A 19,618-nucleotide genomic window follows, 5' to 3' on the forward strand; every position below is an offset into this window, starting at 1 on the left:
TGCTCAGATTTGGTGACTGTAAACTTTTTTGTGGGAATTGGCATAAAAGTGAAGTGAAAGTTGTCTTGCCTAAGGCCTTGGCGGCATTAACTTCATTAGATTGTGCTGTGTAGTTAAGGTTTTTATATAATTTTTAGATAAATGTCTATTTACTCTTGTCAATCAACTTTCCAAATGTAAAAACTTCTTAGAAGGAGTGGGGGAAAAAGTCAACAATGTATCAGTGAAATATGTTTAGGCATTAACTTTTTTTTTAATAAAAATTGGGAACAAGAAACATTGCTGTCTTACACAGGAGTATGAAAGACGCTGTTCATAAATAAAGCAAAATACCAGATTTATTAACATTTCTATCAAGTATGATAAGGATACAGAAAACCTATCTTTATGTATTTTTTAAATGAATTTAATTTTCATCTGTTAAAATATCAGATATTCATTTAGCACACAGGAAAATGTTGTCAGGCTGAACTGGATGATTAGAGTTGGCACATATTTCAGACATGAGACTACTTCATTATAACTTCATTATGAGATTAATTTGCAGAGCAAAGTCATTTTGAAGGTAACCATAAGTTTTGATTAGATAACACAATTAATTTTCATAGATTTTAAGTGACTTACACCCAGGATCAAACATGTTACGTCTTTAAGGTTTCAAAGGTTTAAATGAAACAGCAAAAACAGGAAACTAATGAAATCAGCGGGAGATGCAATCTGCCTCTGGAAATGATCATCCAACAGAATCATGTGCAAAATATAGAAAATGTGCTATTGTGGAAGAAGAAATCCACAGTTATTTTCATTCACTTTGTAAAGAAAGATTACATTTTCCAAAGGAGAAGAGGAGTGAAATAAAGCATAATGCAGTATCAGGTTTACCTATATAAATGCACCTGTTTTGAGACATACAGTAAGAAAGGGCTATGAGAGCATTTCTTGCTGTTGGCATCTAATCAGCATCATTAAATTGAAGCAGTCAGGATAACGTTCCTTCTAAAACGAGTGGTATGGCTGTATATATTCTAATACAACCTTAAAAATGACACCTGTTTGATAAAGATCAGATGTGTTTTATTGCAAGGGAAATAATTATTAAACATGTCACCAGTTTTCTAAGTAAATATATTTCTAAAGGTGCTATTAGCATCTGCAGGTTAATAGCGTTATTTTACATGGCAGGTTCCCTTAAAAGTGAACCTGTCAGGGCCCCAAATGCTAATAACTTGCAGATATGCAGTTAATCTGCAGGTTAACAGTATTATAAATCTACTAGCTATTGAACCAGTTCTACGCCCGGGTGGCGAGCATTTATATTGGTATATGGTCTCCATCCTGTCATGTGCTGCTCCATCCTGCGTCCCCATCCTGTCATGTGCTGCTCCCATCCTGCGCCCCCTTTCTGACATGTGCTGCTCCATCCTGCGTCCCCATCCTGTCATGTGCTGCTCCATCCTGCGCCCCCATTCTGACATGTGCTGCTCCATCCTGCGTCCCCATCCTGTCATGTGCTGCTCCCATCCTGCGCCCACATCCTGTCATGTGCTGCTCCATACTGCGTCCCCATCCTGTCATGTGCTGCTCCCATCCTGCGCCCCCATTCTGACATGTGCTGCTCCCATGCTGCGCCCCCATTCTGACATGTGCTGCACCCATCCTGCGCCTCCATTCTGACATGTGCTGCACCCATCCTGCACCTCCATTCTGTCATTTGCTGCTCCCATCCTGCACCCCCATCCTGTCATGTGCTGCTCCCATCATGCGCCCCCGTTCTGTCATGTGCTGCTTCCATCCTGCACCCCTGTTCTGTCATGTGCTGCTCCATCCTGCGTCCCCATCCTGTCATGTGCTGCTCCCATCCTGCGCCCACATCCTGTCATGTGCTGCTCCATCCTGCGTCCCCATCCTGTCATGTGCTGCTCCCATCCTGTACCCCCATTCTGACATGTGCTGCTCCCATGCTGCGCCCCCATTCTGACATGTGCTGCACCCATCCTGCGCCTCCATTCTGACATGTGCTGCACCCATCCTGCGCCTCCATTCTGTCATTTGCTGCTCCCATCCTGCACCCCCGTTCTGTCATGTGCTGCTTCCATCCTGCACCCCCGTTCTGTCATGTGCTGCTGCCATCCTGCGCCACCGTTCTTTAATTTGCTGCTCCCATCCATATGCCCCATACGTTGCTCCATAAAGGTTTATGGCCCCCATAAGATGCTCCATAGTATATGCCCTGTACACTGCTCCATAAAGGTTTATGGCCCCCATAAGATGCTCCATAGTATATGCCCTCGTACACTGCTCCATTATGGTTGATGGCCCCATAAGATGCTCCATAGTATATGCCCCCGTACACTGCTCCATAAAGGTTTATGGCCCCCATAAAATGCTCCATAGTATATGCCCCGTACACTGCTCCATAAAGGTTTATGGCCCCCATAAGATGCTCCATGGTATATGCCCCCGTACACTGCTCCATAAAGGTTTATGGCCCCCATAAGATGCTCCATGGTATATGCCCCCGTACACTGCTCCATAAAGGTTTATGGCCCCCATAAGATGCTCCATGGTATATGCCCCCGTACACTGCTCCATAAAGGTTTATGGCCCCCATAAGATGCTCCATTGTATATGCCCCCATACACTGCTCCATAAAGGTTTATGGCCCCCATAAGATGCTCCATGTTATATGCCCCCGTACACTGCTCCATTATGGTTTATGGCCCCCATAAGCTGCTCCATGATATATGCCCCCGTACACTGCTCCATTATGGTTTATGGCCCCCATAAGATGCTCCATATTATATGCCCCATATGCTGCTGCGATGTATAAAAAAATACCATACTCACCTATCGTCGCTGGGCGCCGAGTGCTGGGGGGCCTGAGCAGGCAGGGACACCGGCGCGCTGTGGGGGTCAGGTACCGGTATCGCCGCTAGCTCAGGCCCCCCAGCACTTACTATATTCACCTGGCCCTGATCCAGCGCTGCGTGCCGCTTCTTCCGGGTTCTCTGGCTGTGACTGTTCAGTCAGAGGGCGGCGCGCATTAAGCGCGTCATCGCGCCCTCTGAACTGTGAACGTCACAGGCAGAGGAGACGGAGCCGGAGCCGCACGCAGCGCTGGAACGGGGGACAGGTGAATATGGCTGATACTTACCCTCCTGGTGCGTTCCTGCTATCCATTGGAGATCGTGGTGTGCGTTCAGTGTTTACGCATACCGCGATCTCCTGGGAGCGTCACTCTGTGGGGTCCAGACTGCGCCGGCGCTTGCGCTTGCGCAGTCTATAAAGGCTTCGGACAGAGTGACGCTCCCAGCGTTATAATGAAACCACAGCTTTAGAGAGAAAATTAACTTTATGACCAAAAGCTGAAGGCTGCCAGGATGACAAAAGGTGTGCCGGGGTGATTTCAGTCACCACTCAGATCATAGTGAGCAGAGGCTGTAAGCATGCCCTGTCGCATTGACTGACAGCCTTCTCTGCTCAGATATGCTTTATAATGCTATTAACCTGCAAGTTACCCCAATATCTGCAGATTAAAAACATTTGGGAACATGACAGGTTACATTTAATCTACGTCTTTACCTCTTTGGAGATCTGTAGCAGAAAAAAAAAAAAAAAAAAGTAATTATTATAAAGATATGCTAAGAAATTGATCAGCACATCACTTTGTTCCTAAAACAAGTGTTAGAAGGTAGATAAAAACTATAGTGAATCAGGTTCTTGCTTGAACAAGTAACTGCTTTACAACGTCCAGTACTTTTTTATTCCTGGGTAGAAATATAATAACTTTTCATAACTATGATAAGTTCTAATTTTACAAAAGGCATTAAGAGTGTACCCTCACTCCAGCCTTTCTTTATAGCTATAAAATATAATGTACATCAAATAAGCGGATCGTGGTTATTTTGAATTAACATCTATTTTGATTGCTTATCTAGTCAGATTTGCCATTCAGAAATGAAGGCAAAAACTGTACATTGGTTACTTTGTGAGATGTACGGTGCGAGTTTCGCAGCTTTTAAAGAACAAACATCTGTATTTTTATGCCTGCTTAACCCATCCATTCTACAAGTACATTTGCAACTTGGCCAAGCCTATTTTTGCTGCCTGTTTTTATTCCTTGGAGTGACTCAACAAATGTTAGCCATTTGGCACAATCGTGCATGCAATTAAACTTGACTGCCGAATGAGCGATGTGGGCCAATTGTATTTTACAGTTCTGAAATGAAAAGCATACGCAGAAGAATTTCAATTATTTTCCATTTCCTAAAGCCCCTACTTGTAATAGAAGGATATAATAAAAGCAAACAAAAAACTAAAACAAAACGCTTTTCGAAAACAAACCACTTCAAGCATATGGTCAAGGCTGTATCTTGAATAGACTAGAACTTTGCTTCGACACCTGTAAAAATCACTACTAGCAGGAACAGATGGTGAGTTACACAAAATTGCTTCCATGGTGAAGTATTTATCACAGGGTTTCATGCTATGTGTTTAGCTTAAAAATTCACTAGAAATGCAGGTCATTTTAAAGTGCAAAAAAAGAACAGAAACTGTCAGATGTTTCTTTTACAAATATTCTAAAAAACTAACTATGTCATCAGACGTAAAACTAAAATTGATGAGCTCTTTATAAATTAACTTGAACTGAAAAATTTCAATTTGAGCTCAGTCTGACTCATACTGTACCTGGCAAAAAGTGATATTACCCAAATCAGAAGAAAAATACATTGCATAAATTCAAAATAGAACAGAATCTGTCAGAACCATGTGCACCAAGAAATACACATTGACACCCTCATTATGCAAAAAAAGCTTTAATCTGAAATGCGTCGACGCTTTAAAGAAAACATCATACGGAAAACTTCTTCTTTTGATTGACAGCTCTCTCTCTCTATATGCAAATACCTGCCAATGGAGTTTATCTGGACAGGAAAAAGCAAGAGGACTCTCCTCCTATGCCTGCCTCATTTTCCAAACCATGTTCTGTATAAAATGTTGCAGAATGCATCATTTATAAATACCTACACGGTATCATGTAATGATGAACTTGTGCAACATATAATAGGAAATAATGTATTTGCAAAAAGAAGTGTGTATAACATCCCTAGAAAATTATGTAACATGTAATGCTATGCCACTGAAGACATAGGATAAACATTATGCAGATTGCATCATTTTCAACAAGCTGTAAACTGATGTATCTAGGTAGAGTATCTTGATGTCTCCCCAATGTTGTCTAGCAGAATCCAAGCAACACAAAAATGAGAGATCTATTTTATGAACACATTTTGAACATATATTTTCAGTTTAAATTTACACTATCATAGTGTCACTTTTCTGAACAGAGGACAAAGTTCTACAAGATACGATGTTTCTTCTGTTCTAAAAACTGAGTATTTGAGTCGAATTTAATTCTACTCAAATATGTACAAAAAAACCTAGATTTTTCAGAATACTCATCTTTGCAAATTTGCTGAATTGGAATTCACCAGTAAAAGTTTAGAAATCAAAGAAGCACTCATCATATTATAAAGCACTGTGTGCTTACAATTGCTAATTTTGCCCTTCTACCCAGTTGACATCATGTGATTAAAAACTGACTAGCGGAATCCTTCTAATCCCAACGTAGAGAGGTGGAGCGCAGCAACTGGGTCAGAAGTTGAAAAGGGAAATGATTTATGCAGGGACAAGATACTTCTTATTTCTACTTAGAGTAGAGAAATGAGAATAATTTACTATGTAGAAAGACAAACTGAGCAATTGTAAATACACAGTGCTATATAATATGATGACTGCAATATATTTAAAAAATACAAACTTTTATGGGAGGAGTGCTTCTTTAAAAAAAGATATATTTACAACAATGGTCACCTGTCCAGCCCCTCAGCTGCTTTATGTCCACCATAGAGCTGCCTCTAATATCTCACATCATGAGCAGTATCTCCTGGCCTTTTCCTGCTGGTCCACGATTTCCAGCTACAATGAGGCCTCTGAAGTTAATGGTATGGGAAGTTTTATGACAGACGTGCAACGAGCAGTGACATCTGAGGCCACATCATAGCTGAAGTCCCATCTTAGAGTTAGTAGGCTGAAGATGCAACAGCAAGAAGAAGAAAATCGGATGGTTTGCAGGCCAGACCTCAGAGGTTGCTGCTCATCGCAGTTCTGTAATATCACAATGTGTGATGTTCAATGACCTGCGAGGCTTGGACATGGCCAGATGTCCAGTATTAGAATTAACAGGCTGGTAAGATGTGACTTGTGATGAGGAAATAAATGGTGGACAGTAACCAGCGGAAAGGGACAGACAGGTGAGCGGTCAGGTAAGTATAAAATCTTATTGTTCTATTTTTTATATCTTACATTTATTATGCTTTTTTATGTTCTTTAAGCATAATAAGGGACATTAAAAAAATAACTGAATAGAATTTCCTGGGGAAATCCTCGAAATTTGACAAATTTGAATTTTTTTCGATCCCCTATCTCGATTTACATGTGCTAATATATCAGGCCACACATCTTAAATATAGCAGCAAAGACACCTCAAAAGACAGAGGCTTAGCACAAAATTGTCTCATTATTTACAGAATACAAATGAATAACATACAATATACAAAGTCAATTACAAAAAGTTGAGACACTGTAAAATGTCAAGAAAACAGAGTGCAATGATTGATAAATCTCTTATAGCCATATTTTATTCACAACATAACAGTGCATATATCAGAAGCTGAAAGTTAGACAATTTTCTATATAATTTAAACACTGAAGGAAGCAACACATCGCATCTAAAAAAAGATGAGAAAGGGTTAACAAAATACTGAAAGTAAATGGTATTTTTGAACAACAGCTGAAGGGTCAATTTTTAGCTAAATCACATGACTGTGTATAAAAACGAGCAAATTAGATGTGCAGCAAGCAAATTAGAGGAGCAGTGTTTCTAAGGGGCAAAGATGGTCAGACGTTCATCAATCAATGAACAACTGTGTCTAAAAATTGTGAGAAATTACAGAAAAGAATAAAATTACAAAGGATTTGAATATCCCAAAATCTACAGCACATAATATCGACAAAACATTCAGAAGTCCTGGAGAAATCCTGTGCATAAGGAAAAGACCAATGGTCAATATTGGATTCTTGTAAACAATGGGTTCTTAGATGGCACTGCATTAAAAACAGGCATAATTCAGTCGTACTAATCACTGCAATGCCACAGTGATACATTGTCTGTGAACACAGTTTGCTGGTCAATCCACAAATGCAATTTTAAGCTCTATCACGCAAAGAAAAATTCATATCTCAACACAATCCAGAAACGCTACTGTCTTCCCTGGGGCAAAGATTAGAGACCGTGGCAAAATAAAAAAAACTTTTACTTAGTCAAATGAATCAAAATCTGAAGTTCTCTGTGGAAACCATGGATGCCATGTCCTGCAGATTAAAGAGGAGAGGATAGTGATGAGTGTGCATGCTCGGCACAGTTCGATACTCAATTGTGCAACAGGGTGCTACAGCACTCACGATACGCGATCAAGTTATGAGGGTGCTTTAGTGCCATATTTGAGTCTACTCCCCTCATGTTTGGCACTTGTTAGACTGCCAATAAATATGGAGGGATTGCCTACCATACATAGAAATTCCGTAGCCATGCTCCATACTGCCATTACTGTGATTGGCTGGCTGCATCGTGTCATGGGGTATTACACACCGCTCAAAAAATAAAAGGAACACTTAAACAGCAGAATATAACTCCAAGTAAATCAAACGTTCGTGAAATCAAACTGTCCACTTAGGAAGCAACACTGCTTGACAATCAATTCACATGCTGTTGTGCAAATGGAATAGACAACAGATGGAAATCATTGGCAATTATCAAGACACACTCAATAAAGGAGTAGTTCTGCAGGTGGGGACCACAGACCACATCTCAGTACCAATGCTTTCTGGCTGATGTTTTGGTCACTTTTGAATGCTGGTTGTGCTTTCACACTTGTGGTAGCATGAGACGGACTCTACAAACCCACACAAGTGGCTCAGGTAGTGCAGCTCATCCAAGGTGGCACATTAATGCAAGTGGTGGCAAGAAAGTTTGCTGTGTCTGTCAGCGTACTGTCCAGAGGCTGGAGGCGCTACCAGGAGACAGGCCAGTACAGCAGGAGCGTGGAGGGGGCTGTAGGACGGCAACAACCTCAGCCTTTGTGCAAGGAGGAACAGGAGGAGCACTGCCAGAGCCCTGCAAAATGACCTCCAGCAGGCCACAAATGTGCATGTGTCTGCACAAGTGGTTAGAAACCGACTCCATGAGGATGGTCTGAGTGCCCAACATCTACAGATGGGGGCTGTGCTCACAGCCCAACTCCGTGCAGGATGCTTGGCATTTGCCACAGAACACCAGGATTGGCAAATTTGCAACTGGAGCCCTGTGCTCTTTACAGATGAAAGCAGGTTCACACTGAGCACATGTGACAGATGTGGCAGAGTCTGGAGATGCCATGGAGAGTGATCTGCTGCCTGCAATATTCTTAAGCATGACCAGATTGGCAGTGAGTCAGTAATGGTGTGGGGTGGCATTTCTTTGGAGGGCCGCACAGCCCTCCATGTGCTCACCAGAGGTAGCCTGACTGCCATTAGATACCGAGATGAGATCCTCAGACCCCTTGTGAGATCATATGCTGGTGAGGTTGGACCTGGGTTCCTCCTAATGCAGGACAATGCCAGATCTCATGTGGCTGGAGTGTGTCAGCAGTTCCTGCAATATGAAAGATTTGAAGCTATGGAATGGCCTGTCCATTCCCCAGACCTGAATCTGATTGAACACACCTGGGACATCATGTCTCGCACCATCCACCAACGTCATGTTGCACTACAGACTGTCCAGGAGTTGGCGGATGCTTTAGTCCAGGTCTGGCAGGAGATCCCTCAGGAAACCATCTGCCACCTTATCAGAAGCATGTCCAGGCATTATAGAGAGATCATACAGGCACGTGGAGGCCAAACACACTACTGAGCATCATTTCCTTGTCTTGAGGCATTTCCACTGAAGTTGGATTAGCCTTTAACTTCATTTTCCACTTTGATTTTGAGCATCATTCCAACTCCAGACCTCTGTGGGATATTAGTTATGATTTATGTTGATCATTTTTAGGTTTTATTGTTGTCAACACATTCCACTATGTAATGATTAAAGATTTACAACTGGAATATTTCATTCAGTGATATCTAGCATGTGGGATTTTAGTGTTCACTTTAATTTTTTGAGCAGTGTGTAAGACCTGGAGATGCGATGCTTGTTCAGGAAGCAGTTCAGGGAGAGTTGCTATTGAAGGGAGAGCGTATTATAGAGTACTAGATGGTGGCCCGATTCTAACACATTGGGTATTCTAGAATATGTATTTATGTATGTATATAGCAGCCACAAAGTATATAGTACAGGCCGCGTAGTATGTAGGAGCCATGTAGTATATAGCAGACAAATACTACGTGGCGTGTGCTATATACTATGTGGCTGCTATATACATAAATATTGTAGAAGACCCGATGCGTTAATACAGGCCACGCAATATATAACAGTGGCCATGCAGTATATAACACAGCCACGTACTATATAACACAGCCCACGCAGTATATAGCAGCAACACAGTATATAACACAGGCGACGTAGTATATAACACAGGCCACGCAGTATATAATACTGGCTATGTAATATATAGCACAGCCCACCCAGTATATAGCAGCCACGCAGTGTATAACACAGGCGACATAGTATATAACACAGGCCACGCAGTATATAACACTGGCCACATAATATATAACACAGGCCACGCAGTATATAACACTCGCCACGTAATATGTAGCACAGCACACGCAGTATATAGCAGCCACGTAGCTTATAACACTGCCCATGCAGTTTATAACAGTGGCCACATAATATATAACACAGCCCACGCAGTATATAACACTGCCCATGTAGTATATAGCAGCTACGCGGTATCTAACACAGCCCACATAGCATACAGCAGTGTGGGCACCATATCCCAGTTAAAAAAATAATTAAAATAAAAAATTGTTATATACTCACCCGGCGGGATCCACCGAAGCTCCGGTGTTATGCACGCGGCTGCCGCCATCTTCCGTTCCCAGGATGCATTGCGAAATTACCCAGATGACTTAGCGGTCGCCGGGAACGGAAGATCGTCGGACAACGGAGGGTGAGGATAGCAGGTTTTTTGTTTTTTTATTATTTTTAACATTAGATCTTTGTACTATTGATGCCGCATAGGCAGCATCAATAGTAAAAACTTGGTCACACAGGGTTAATAGCGGCGGTTACGGAGTGCGTTACCCGCGGCATAACGCGGTCCGTTACTGCCGGCATTAACCCCGTGTGAGCTCACTGCTGCCTTCGAACGTAGCGAGGCCCAAGGAGGGGGGCCCTAGGAGGGGGGGTAATGTTAGGGGTCGAGTTCCTGCCTCTGCACAGGGGGAATCTCGGGCCATCTCTGCTGCAGTCTCCCATTCTTCTCCTGCCGCAGTGGAGCCTGCTCAGAGGAGACGTCGGTCCCAGCGTCTCGCTCAGTCTGACTCTATGCAAAGAGTTACTGCTGCATTTCCTGCTTCTGCCATTGAAGTCAGTGATGGGCAGCGGCGAGCAGACGCTTCTGAGACTAAGTCCTGCTTTTCACGTTCTGAGCATGCCCAGAGTAAGATCTCTCAGTGGAGATAGAGGGTCACATGATCAGATACTGCAGCTAAGGTCATTGGTCCTTCAGGAAGGCCCTGTAGGTGCTCACGCTCTGTGGCAGTCTCTCATTGGTCCTTCTAGGAAGGTCCTATACGTACTGCAACTATTTAAGGCTCACATGGCCGCACAGCCATGCACTAGTATTGTCTTTTGTTATGTGCTTTGTGTCAGTGTGGTCACGTGAGAGTGTTTTCAGGGACCCGGCTGAAATAAGCCCCTAGAATGCTGGCACCTCAGGCGAGGAGTTTGTGTTTGAATGTATTCAGGGACCTGGCTGAAATAAGCCCCTAGAATGCTGGCACCTCCGCGAGGAGTTTTGTGTGCGTGCGTGACCACTGACTGCTCTCTGCTTGGGCAGTTAGCCTGTGCCTCTGTGGAGTCTAACAGGGCACAGTGCTTTTCTTTCACGGCTACTCGGTGAATTAACTGAGTTAGTCCATACCACCATATAATACCGCCGTTTGCTAGCAGCAGGTACTTTTGCACGGTGGACCCCGGGCTGCGAACGCACCAATATCAATAAAAAATCTCTATTTACTCGGTGCGTTCCGCTAGCCCTAACAATGTTCAATGTTCTGTTGTGAATAAAATATGACTGGAAGATATTTCCAAATCATTGTGATCTTATTTTCTTTACATTTTACACATCATCGCAATGATTTTGGAATTGGGGTTATGGTAAAATAGGAGATATATTCTGGTTAGAGTTGAGCGACCTTGACCTTTTTAGAGTCGAGCCGGGTTTCGCGAAACCCGACTATCTCAAAAGTCGGGTCGAGTGAAATCGGCCGATTATGACGTAAAGTCGGGATCGACCGAAACACGAAACCCAATGCAAGTCAATGGGGCAGCATAGTCGGCAGTGAGTGGGGGCCAGGAAAACACCTAGAGTGCCCATTTTAATGTCAAAACCATCCATTCTTCTTAATGAAGCTTGTCAAGCGTAATTTACCTTATAATAATTGGAAGGCATTTGAAATTGGGGGTCATTTGGCTAAAGTTGTGGTGGGTAGGGCTGGTTCAAGTAATTAGTGGGCCCAGGAAATCTGGACCACGTCACGGCAGTGGAGCAGGGAGAGGTAAGTATTTCAACTTTGCAAGTGCTGTGAACCTGAGCAAGCAGGGGGGGCCCACTCGTTGGCATTGGCACTGGCACAGGGCCCCTCAAAGTACAGCGGTGTGTTTGCACGGCGGGGGCGCCTCCCACCGGCAGCAACACTTTTGCGTACCATGAGAGGCCCTGTGCCAGTGACGTCGCCAACTAGTATTCCTCCCCCCACCTGATGAACGAACCTGCACTTTCATCTGCACCTTCCTGTTTGTCCCCGTGTAAGGTGGTATGGTATGCGGGAAGGGGGACCTGACTTTCAGCAGGGTCACAATCTTGCAGTGTAGCGTGCACGGGAAATGTTGCGTTATGGGTCAATGTACCAGCAGACTCATCTATCAATGGCTGGGCAATGGGCAGGATGAGGAGGAAACACAGATATAGGCCCAAAGAATAAAGTGGGCTAAATGCAGTTCTAAATTGGTAACACAGGACTAATCAGGGGGCATTGCAGTGGAGGACAACTGGAATGAGAGGCTGACACAGAGAGTAGGCCCAAATCAGTAAGTAGTCGAAATGCAGTTCAAAATTGGCAACAGTAGTAAACAGGCGGCACAGCTTTGTTCAGTGGAGGAGAACAGCAAGGAGTGGCAGACACCGATAGTAGGCCCCAACCCAACTAGTAGGCCAAATGCAGTCTAACATTAACAACTACTTAACGAGCGCCTGAAAACGGAATTTCAGGACAGGAAACCAGGAGAACAGCAAGGAGCGGCAGACACCGATAGTAGGCCCCAAACCAACTAGTACGCCAAATGCAGTTGTTCCGTTTAACCACAATTTAATGAGAGCCTGAAGATAGAAGTTCAGGAAAGGCAACCTGGAGAACACCTTGGAGTGGAACACACCATCTCTCTACACCCCATACCCAATTTGTAGGCCTAATGCAGCGTAGTTTCCAACAACTACTAAACAAGAGCATGATGATCGAAGCATTGGCGAGGAAACCTGGGGAACACCTTGGAGTGGAACACACCATCTCTCTACAGTGGAACACACCATCTCTCTACACCCCATACCCAATTTGTAGGCCTAATGCAGCGTAGTTTCCAACAACTACTAAACGAGAGCCGGAAGATCGAAGCTCAGGAAAGGCAACCTGGAGAACACCTTGGAGTGGAACACACCATCTCTCTACACCCCATACCCAATTTGTAGGCCCAATGCAGCGTAGTTTCCAACAACTACTAAACGAGAGCCGGAAGATCGAAGCAATGGAGAGGAAACCTGGGGAACACCTTGGAGTGTAACACACCATCTCTCTACACCCCATACCCAATTTGTAGGCCTAATGCAGCGTAGTTTCCAACAACTACTAAACGAGAGCTGGAAGATCGAAGCAATGGAGAGGAAACCTGGGGAACACCTTGGAGTGTAACACACCATCTCTCTACACCCCATACCCAATTTGTAGGCCTAATGCAGCGTAGTTTCCAACAACTACTAAACGAGAGCCGGAAGATCGAAGCAATGGAGAGGAAACCTGGGGAACACCTTGGAGTGGAACACACCATCTCTCTACAGTGGAACACACCATCTCTCTACACCCCATACCCAATTTGTAGGCCTAATGCAGCGTAGTTTCCAACAACTACTAAACGAGAGCCGGAAGATCGAAGCTCAGGAAAGGCAACCTGGGGAACACCTTGGAGTGGAACACACCATCTCTCTACACCCCATACCCAATTTGTAGGCCCAATGCAGCGTAGTTTCCAACAACTACTAAACGAGAGCCGGAAGATCGAAGCTCAGGAAAGGCAACCTGGGGAACACCTTGGAGTGTAACAAACCCTCTCTCTACACCACGGAAGGGCTGATTCTTAGGAAGGAAGGCTGTCGGAAAGAAGCAGGGCGCGTCCGAGGGTGATTATATTCTTATTAGGTATATACTCACCCTCGGACGCGCCCTGCTTCTTTATTTGTAATGAATGTTTATTTGCAATGTGGTTTTGACTTACTCTATTTTTTTGGTAAATAATGATTTTATTATTTTCATTGTTTTGCATCTTCTTGGCAATAATATAAAGAAGACGCGACAGGACAACACTCGGTGGATGCCATATCTGTGTTTAAAATTGAAAAAACCTTTCAGTTAACTACTTGCAGGAGAAAGTTATTGTAGCTGGTGGCCATTTTTAGTACTGTACCAGATTTTTGTTGTATGTGTTTGTTTTTAATGTTAAAATGTCTGTATTTGATATCTCTCCAGTATTTTCTTTTTTATAAGCAAAATACTTATTTTTATATTTTCTGATGTTGGTTCCAGGGGTACACGGGCAGCAGTGGTGTGGTCAGTGGAGGCCTAGTGGAAGGAGTGACCGCAGACAGGCATCGAAGGCCTAAAATAATAACACATGGCTGTAGGCAATTTTAAATTGGTTCCAGGGGTACACGGGCAGCAGTGGTGTGGTCAGTGGAGGCCTAGTGGAAGGAGTGACCACAGACAGGCATCGAAGGCCTAAAATAATAACACATGGCTGTAGGCAATTTTAAATTGGTTACAGGGGTACACGGGCAGCAGTGGTGTGGTCAGTGGAGGCCTAGTGGAAGGAGTGACCACAGACAGGCATCGAAGGCCTAACATAACAAAAATGTCAATACAATGGTATTGTCAGTGGCAGGCATTGAAGGATGTCAGCGCATAGACTAAACATTGGTGGAGCTGTGAGATAATTTTGCAAGTGGTAGAGCACTGTTTGAGCTGGGGTGGGGGGAAACTGTCTTGTGGCCGGCGGTACAGGCCCAGGGCCCCTCATACTACAACGGTGTGTCTGACGTTGGGTGCGCACCACCACCGCCAGAGACACTTTATTGTACTAGGAGGGACCCAGTGGCAGTGCCGTCGACCAAAAGCGGGCTCACCCACCTCTTCAGACAAACTGCACTCTCACGGGTGCTGTCGCCAAGTGTCGATACCACGGCCCCGTGTGGGGAGTTTGGCCATTTAGTGAGGTGTAAACATGTCGTATGCTGGACAATCAGGTGCAGAAAATTACGAGATTGGAAAAGGCATTCAGAATAGTCCACAGGCAAGACCTTTTCATAGGAAAGCTAGGTGTCAGCCGGGCAAGGTGGGGCAAAAGATTTCGAAATCCAGTTGTGGTTCATTTTAATGAAGGTTAGATCATCTACATTTTGGGTAGCCAGACGAGTCCTTTTTTCTGTTAGTATTGAACCTGCAACACTGAATACTCTTTCTGATAGGACACTAGCTGCCGGGCAAGCAAGCAAGCTCCTGCAATGCATATTCTGCCAATTCTGGCCAGGTGTCTAATTTTGATGCCCAGTAATCAAATGGGAATGACGGTTGAGGGAGAACATCGATAAGGGATGAAAAATAGTTTGTAACCATACTGGACAAATGTTGTCTCCTGTCACTTTGAATTGATGCTGCAGTACCTGTCCTGTCTGCGGTCATAGCAAAATCACTCCACAACCTGGTCAGAAAACCCCTTTGGCCAACGCCACTTCTGATTTCTGCCCCTCTAACTCCTCTGGTCTGCTGGCCCCTGCAGCTCGTGTGAGAACGATCACGGGCGCTGTGTGCAGGGAATGCCAGAAGCAAACGGTCAACAAGAGTTGATTGTTTGGTTGCTAATATTAGTTCCAAGTTCTCATGTGGCATTATATTTTGCAATTTGCCTTTATAGCGAGGATCAAGGAGGCAGGCAAACCAGTAATCGTCATCATTCATCATTTTAGTTATGCGTGTGTCCCTTTTGAGGATACCTAAGGCATAATCCGCCATGTGGGCCAAAGTTCCAGTTCTCAAATCTGCGGTTGTGCTTGGTTGATGGGCAGTTTCAGGCAAATCTACGTCACTTGTGTCCCTCAAAAAACCAGAACCCGGCCTTGCCGCGCCACCAATTTCCAGTGGCCCCGGAAAAGCTTCCTCATTAAAAATATAATCATCCCCATCATCCTCCTCGTCCTCCTCCTCCTCTTCGCCCGCTACCTCGTCCTGTACACTGCCCTGGCCAGACAATGGCTGACTGTCATCAAGGCTTTCCTCTTCCTCAGCTGCAGACGCCTGATCCTTTATGTGCGTCAAACTTTGCATCAGCAGATGCATTAGGGGGATGCTCATGCTTATTATGGCGTTGTCTGCACTAACCAGCCGTGTGCATTCCTCAAAACACTGAAGGACTTGACACATGTCTTGAATCTTCGACCACTGCACACCTGACAACTCCATGTCTGCCATCCTACTGCCTGCCCGTGTATGTGTATCCTCCCACAAAAACATAACAGCCCGCCTCTGTTCACACAGTCTCTGAAGCATGTGCAGTGTTGAGTTCCACCTTGTTGCAACGTCTATGATTAGGCGATGCTGGGGAAGGTTCAAAGAACGCTGATAGGTCTGCATACGGCTGGAGTGTACGGGCGAACGGCGGATATGTGAGCAAAGTCCACGCACTTTGAGGAGCAGGTCGGATAACCCCAGATAACTTTTCAGGAAGCACTGCACCACCAGGTTTAAGGTGTGAGCCAGGCAAGGAATGTGTTTCAGTTGGGAAAGGGAGATGGCAGCCATGAAATTCCTTCCGTTATCACTCACTACCTTGCCTGCCTCAAGATCTACAGTGCCCAGCCACGACTGCGTTTCTTTCTGCAAGAACTCGGACAGAACTTCCGCGGTGTGTCTGTTGTCGCCCAAACACTTCATAGCCAATACAGCCTGCTGACGTTTGCCAGTAGCTGCCCCATAATGGGAGACCTGGTGTGCAACAGTGGCAGCTGCGGATGGAGTGGTTGTGCGACTGTGGTCTGTGGACGAGCTCTCGCTTCTGCAGGAGGACGAAGAGGAGGAGGAGGGGGTGCGAACGGCTACAGCCAATTGTTTCCTAGACCGTGGGCTAGGCAGAACTGTCCCAAACTTGCTGTCCCCTGTGGACCCTGCATCCACCACATTTACCCAGTGTGCCGTGATGGACACGTAACGTCCCTGGCCATGCCTACTAGTCCATGCATCTGTTGTCAGGTGCACCTTTGTGCTCACAGATTGCCTGAGTGCATGGACGATGCGCTCTTTAACATGCTGGTGGAGGGCTGGGATGGCTTTTCTGGAAAAAAAGTGTCGACTGGGTAGCTCGTAGCGTGCTACAGCGTAGTCCATCAGGGCTTTGAAAGCTTCGCTTTCAACTAACCGGTAGGGCATCATCTCTAACGAGATTAGTCTAGCTATGTGTGCGTTCAAACCCTGTGTACGCGGATGCGAGGCTAAGTACTTCCTTTTTCTAACCATAGTCTCATGTAGGGTGAGCTGGACTGGAGAGCTGGAGATCGTGGAACTAGCGGGGGTGCCGGTGGACATGGCAGACTGAGAGACGGTGGGAGATGGTATTGTTGCCACCGGTGCCCTAGATGCAGTGTTTCCTACTACGAAACTGGTGATTCCCTGACCCTGACGGCTTTGGCCTGGCAAAGAAACCTGCACAGATACTGCAGGTGGTGCGGAAAATGGTGGCCCTACACTGCCGGAAGGGATGTTGCGTTGCTGACTAGCTTCATTGGCCGAGGGTGCTACAACCTTAAGGGACGTTTGGTAGTTAGTCCAGGCTTGCAAATGCATGGTGGTTAAATGTCTATGCATGCAACTTGTATTGAGACTTTTCAGATTCTGTCCTCTGCTTAAGGTAGTTGAACATTTTTGACAGATGACTTTGCGCTGATCAATTGGATGTTGTTTAAAAAAATGCCAGACTGCACTCTTTCTAGCATCGGATACCTTTTCAGGCATTGCAGACTGAGCTTTAACCGGATGGCCACGCTGTCCTCCAACAGGTTTTAGCTTTGCCACGCGTTTTGGGCAAGATACGGGCCCGGCAGATGGAACCTGTTGCGATGTTGATGCCTGCTGCGGCCCCTCCTCCTCCGCTTCAGAACTGCTGCCGCCTGCACCCTGTTCCCCCAATGGCTGCCAATCGGGGTCAAGAACTGGGTCATCTATTACCTCTTCTTGTAGCTCGTGTGCAACTTCGTCTGTGTCACCATGTCGGTCGGTGGTATAGCGTTCGTGATGGGGCAACATAGTCTCATCAGGGTCTGATTCTTGATCAGCACCCTGCGAGGGCAATGTTGTGGTCTGAGTCAAAGGACCAGCATAGTAGTCTGGCTGTGGCTGTGCATCAGTGCACTCCATGTCAGATTCAACTTGTAAGGGGCATGGACTGTTAACTGCTTCACTTTCTAAGCCAGGGACGGTATGTGTAAAGAGCTCCATGGAGTAACCCGTTGTGTCGCCTGCTGCATTCTTCTCTGTTGTTGTTTTTGCTGAAGAGGACAAGGAAGCGACTTGTCCCTGACCGTGAACATCCACTAACGACGCGCTGCTTTGACATTTACCAGTTTCACGAGAGGAGGCAAAAGAGCTAGAGGCTGAGTCAGCAAGATAAGCCAAAACTTGCTCTTGCTGCTCCGGCTTTAAAAGCGGTTTTCCTACTCCCAGAAAAGGGAGCGTTCTAGGCCTTGTGTAGCCAGACGACGAACCTGGCTCCACAGCTCCAGACTTAGGTGCAATATTTTTTTTCCCACGACCAGCTGATGCTCCACCACTACCACTACCCTCATTACCAGCTGGCAATGAACGCCCCCGGCCACGACCTCTTCCACCATACTTCCTCATTGTTTTAAAAACGTAAACAAACTAACGGTATTTGTTGCTGTCACACAAATTACACGGTGAGCTATAACTTCAGTATGATTTAGCTACCCCTTTACAGGTGAGTGAGACCACAACGAAAATCAGGCACAATGTTACACACTCTGTTGTTTGTGGCAACAAATGAGAGAGATGCCACACACGCAGGACTGTCACTGAAGCACAAATGTAAATATTAATCTCCCACTGATTTGATTTTTTTTTTTTTTTTTTCAGGGAGACTTTAGGGAAAAAAAAAATGGAATAAAATGATTTTTTCAGGAAGAATTTAGAAACCAAAGAAAATAAAATGATTTTTTCAGGGAGAATTTAGAAAACAAATAAAACAAAAAAAGGCTTTCTATGGCCCACTGAGTGAGCGATGACGCACACAGGAGTCAGGAGTGGCACACAAGCCCAGAGGCCAATATTTATCTCCCACTGATTGATGTAGTGATTTTTTCAGGTAGATTTTGGAACCCAAATCAAGCTAATAAAAATAATAGGCTTTCTATGGCCCACAATTGGAGAGAGAGAGAGAGAGATGGCACACCCAGGAGTCAAGACTTGCACACAAGCAGAAAGGGCAATATTAATCTCCCACTGATTTGTTTTTTTTTTTTTTTTTCAGGGAGACTTTAGGAAAAAAAAATAGAATAAAATGATTTTTTCAGGAAGAATTTAGAAACCAAATAAAATAAAATGATTTTTTCAGGGAGAATTTAGAAAACAAATAAAACAAAAAAAGGCTTTCTATGGCCCACTGAGTGAGAGATGACGCACACAGGAGTCAGGAGTGGCACACAAGCCCAGAGGCCAATATTTATCTCCCACGTTTTTTTTTTGTTCCAGGGAAAATTTATAAACCCAATAAAAAAAATAATAAATAGGCTTTCTATGGCCCACTATCTGAGAGACAGAGAGAGATGGCACGCTTAGGACTGGCACACAAGCCCAAAGGCCAATATTAATCTCCCTTTTTTTTTTAAGGGAGAATTTATAAAACCAAAAAAAAATAAATAAATAGGCTTTCTATGGCCCACTATTTGTGAGAGAGATGGCACGCTCAGGACTGGCACACAAGCCCAGAGGCCAATATTAATCTCCCACTTTTTTTTTTTTCTAG

At 44.8% G+C, this 19,618-nt stretch overlaps 1 protein-coding gene across 1 annotated transcript in view; it reads right to left on the minus strand.

Moving 5' to 3' along the window:
- Positions 1 to 19,618, minus strand: part of LOC138668730 (transmembrane protein 132D-like) — a 1,836,494-nt gene that overhangs the window by 670,097 nt on the left and 1,146,779 nt on the right. The window lies entirely within an intron of this gene.

Source organism: Ranitomeya imitator, chromosome 1 (assembly GCF_032444005.1).
Source record: "Ranitomeya imitator isolate aRanImi1 chromosome 1, aRanImi1.pri, whole genome shotgun sequence".
NCBI lineage: Eukaryota > Metazoa > Chordata > Amphibia > Anura > Dendrobatidae > Ranitomeya > Ranitomeya imitator.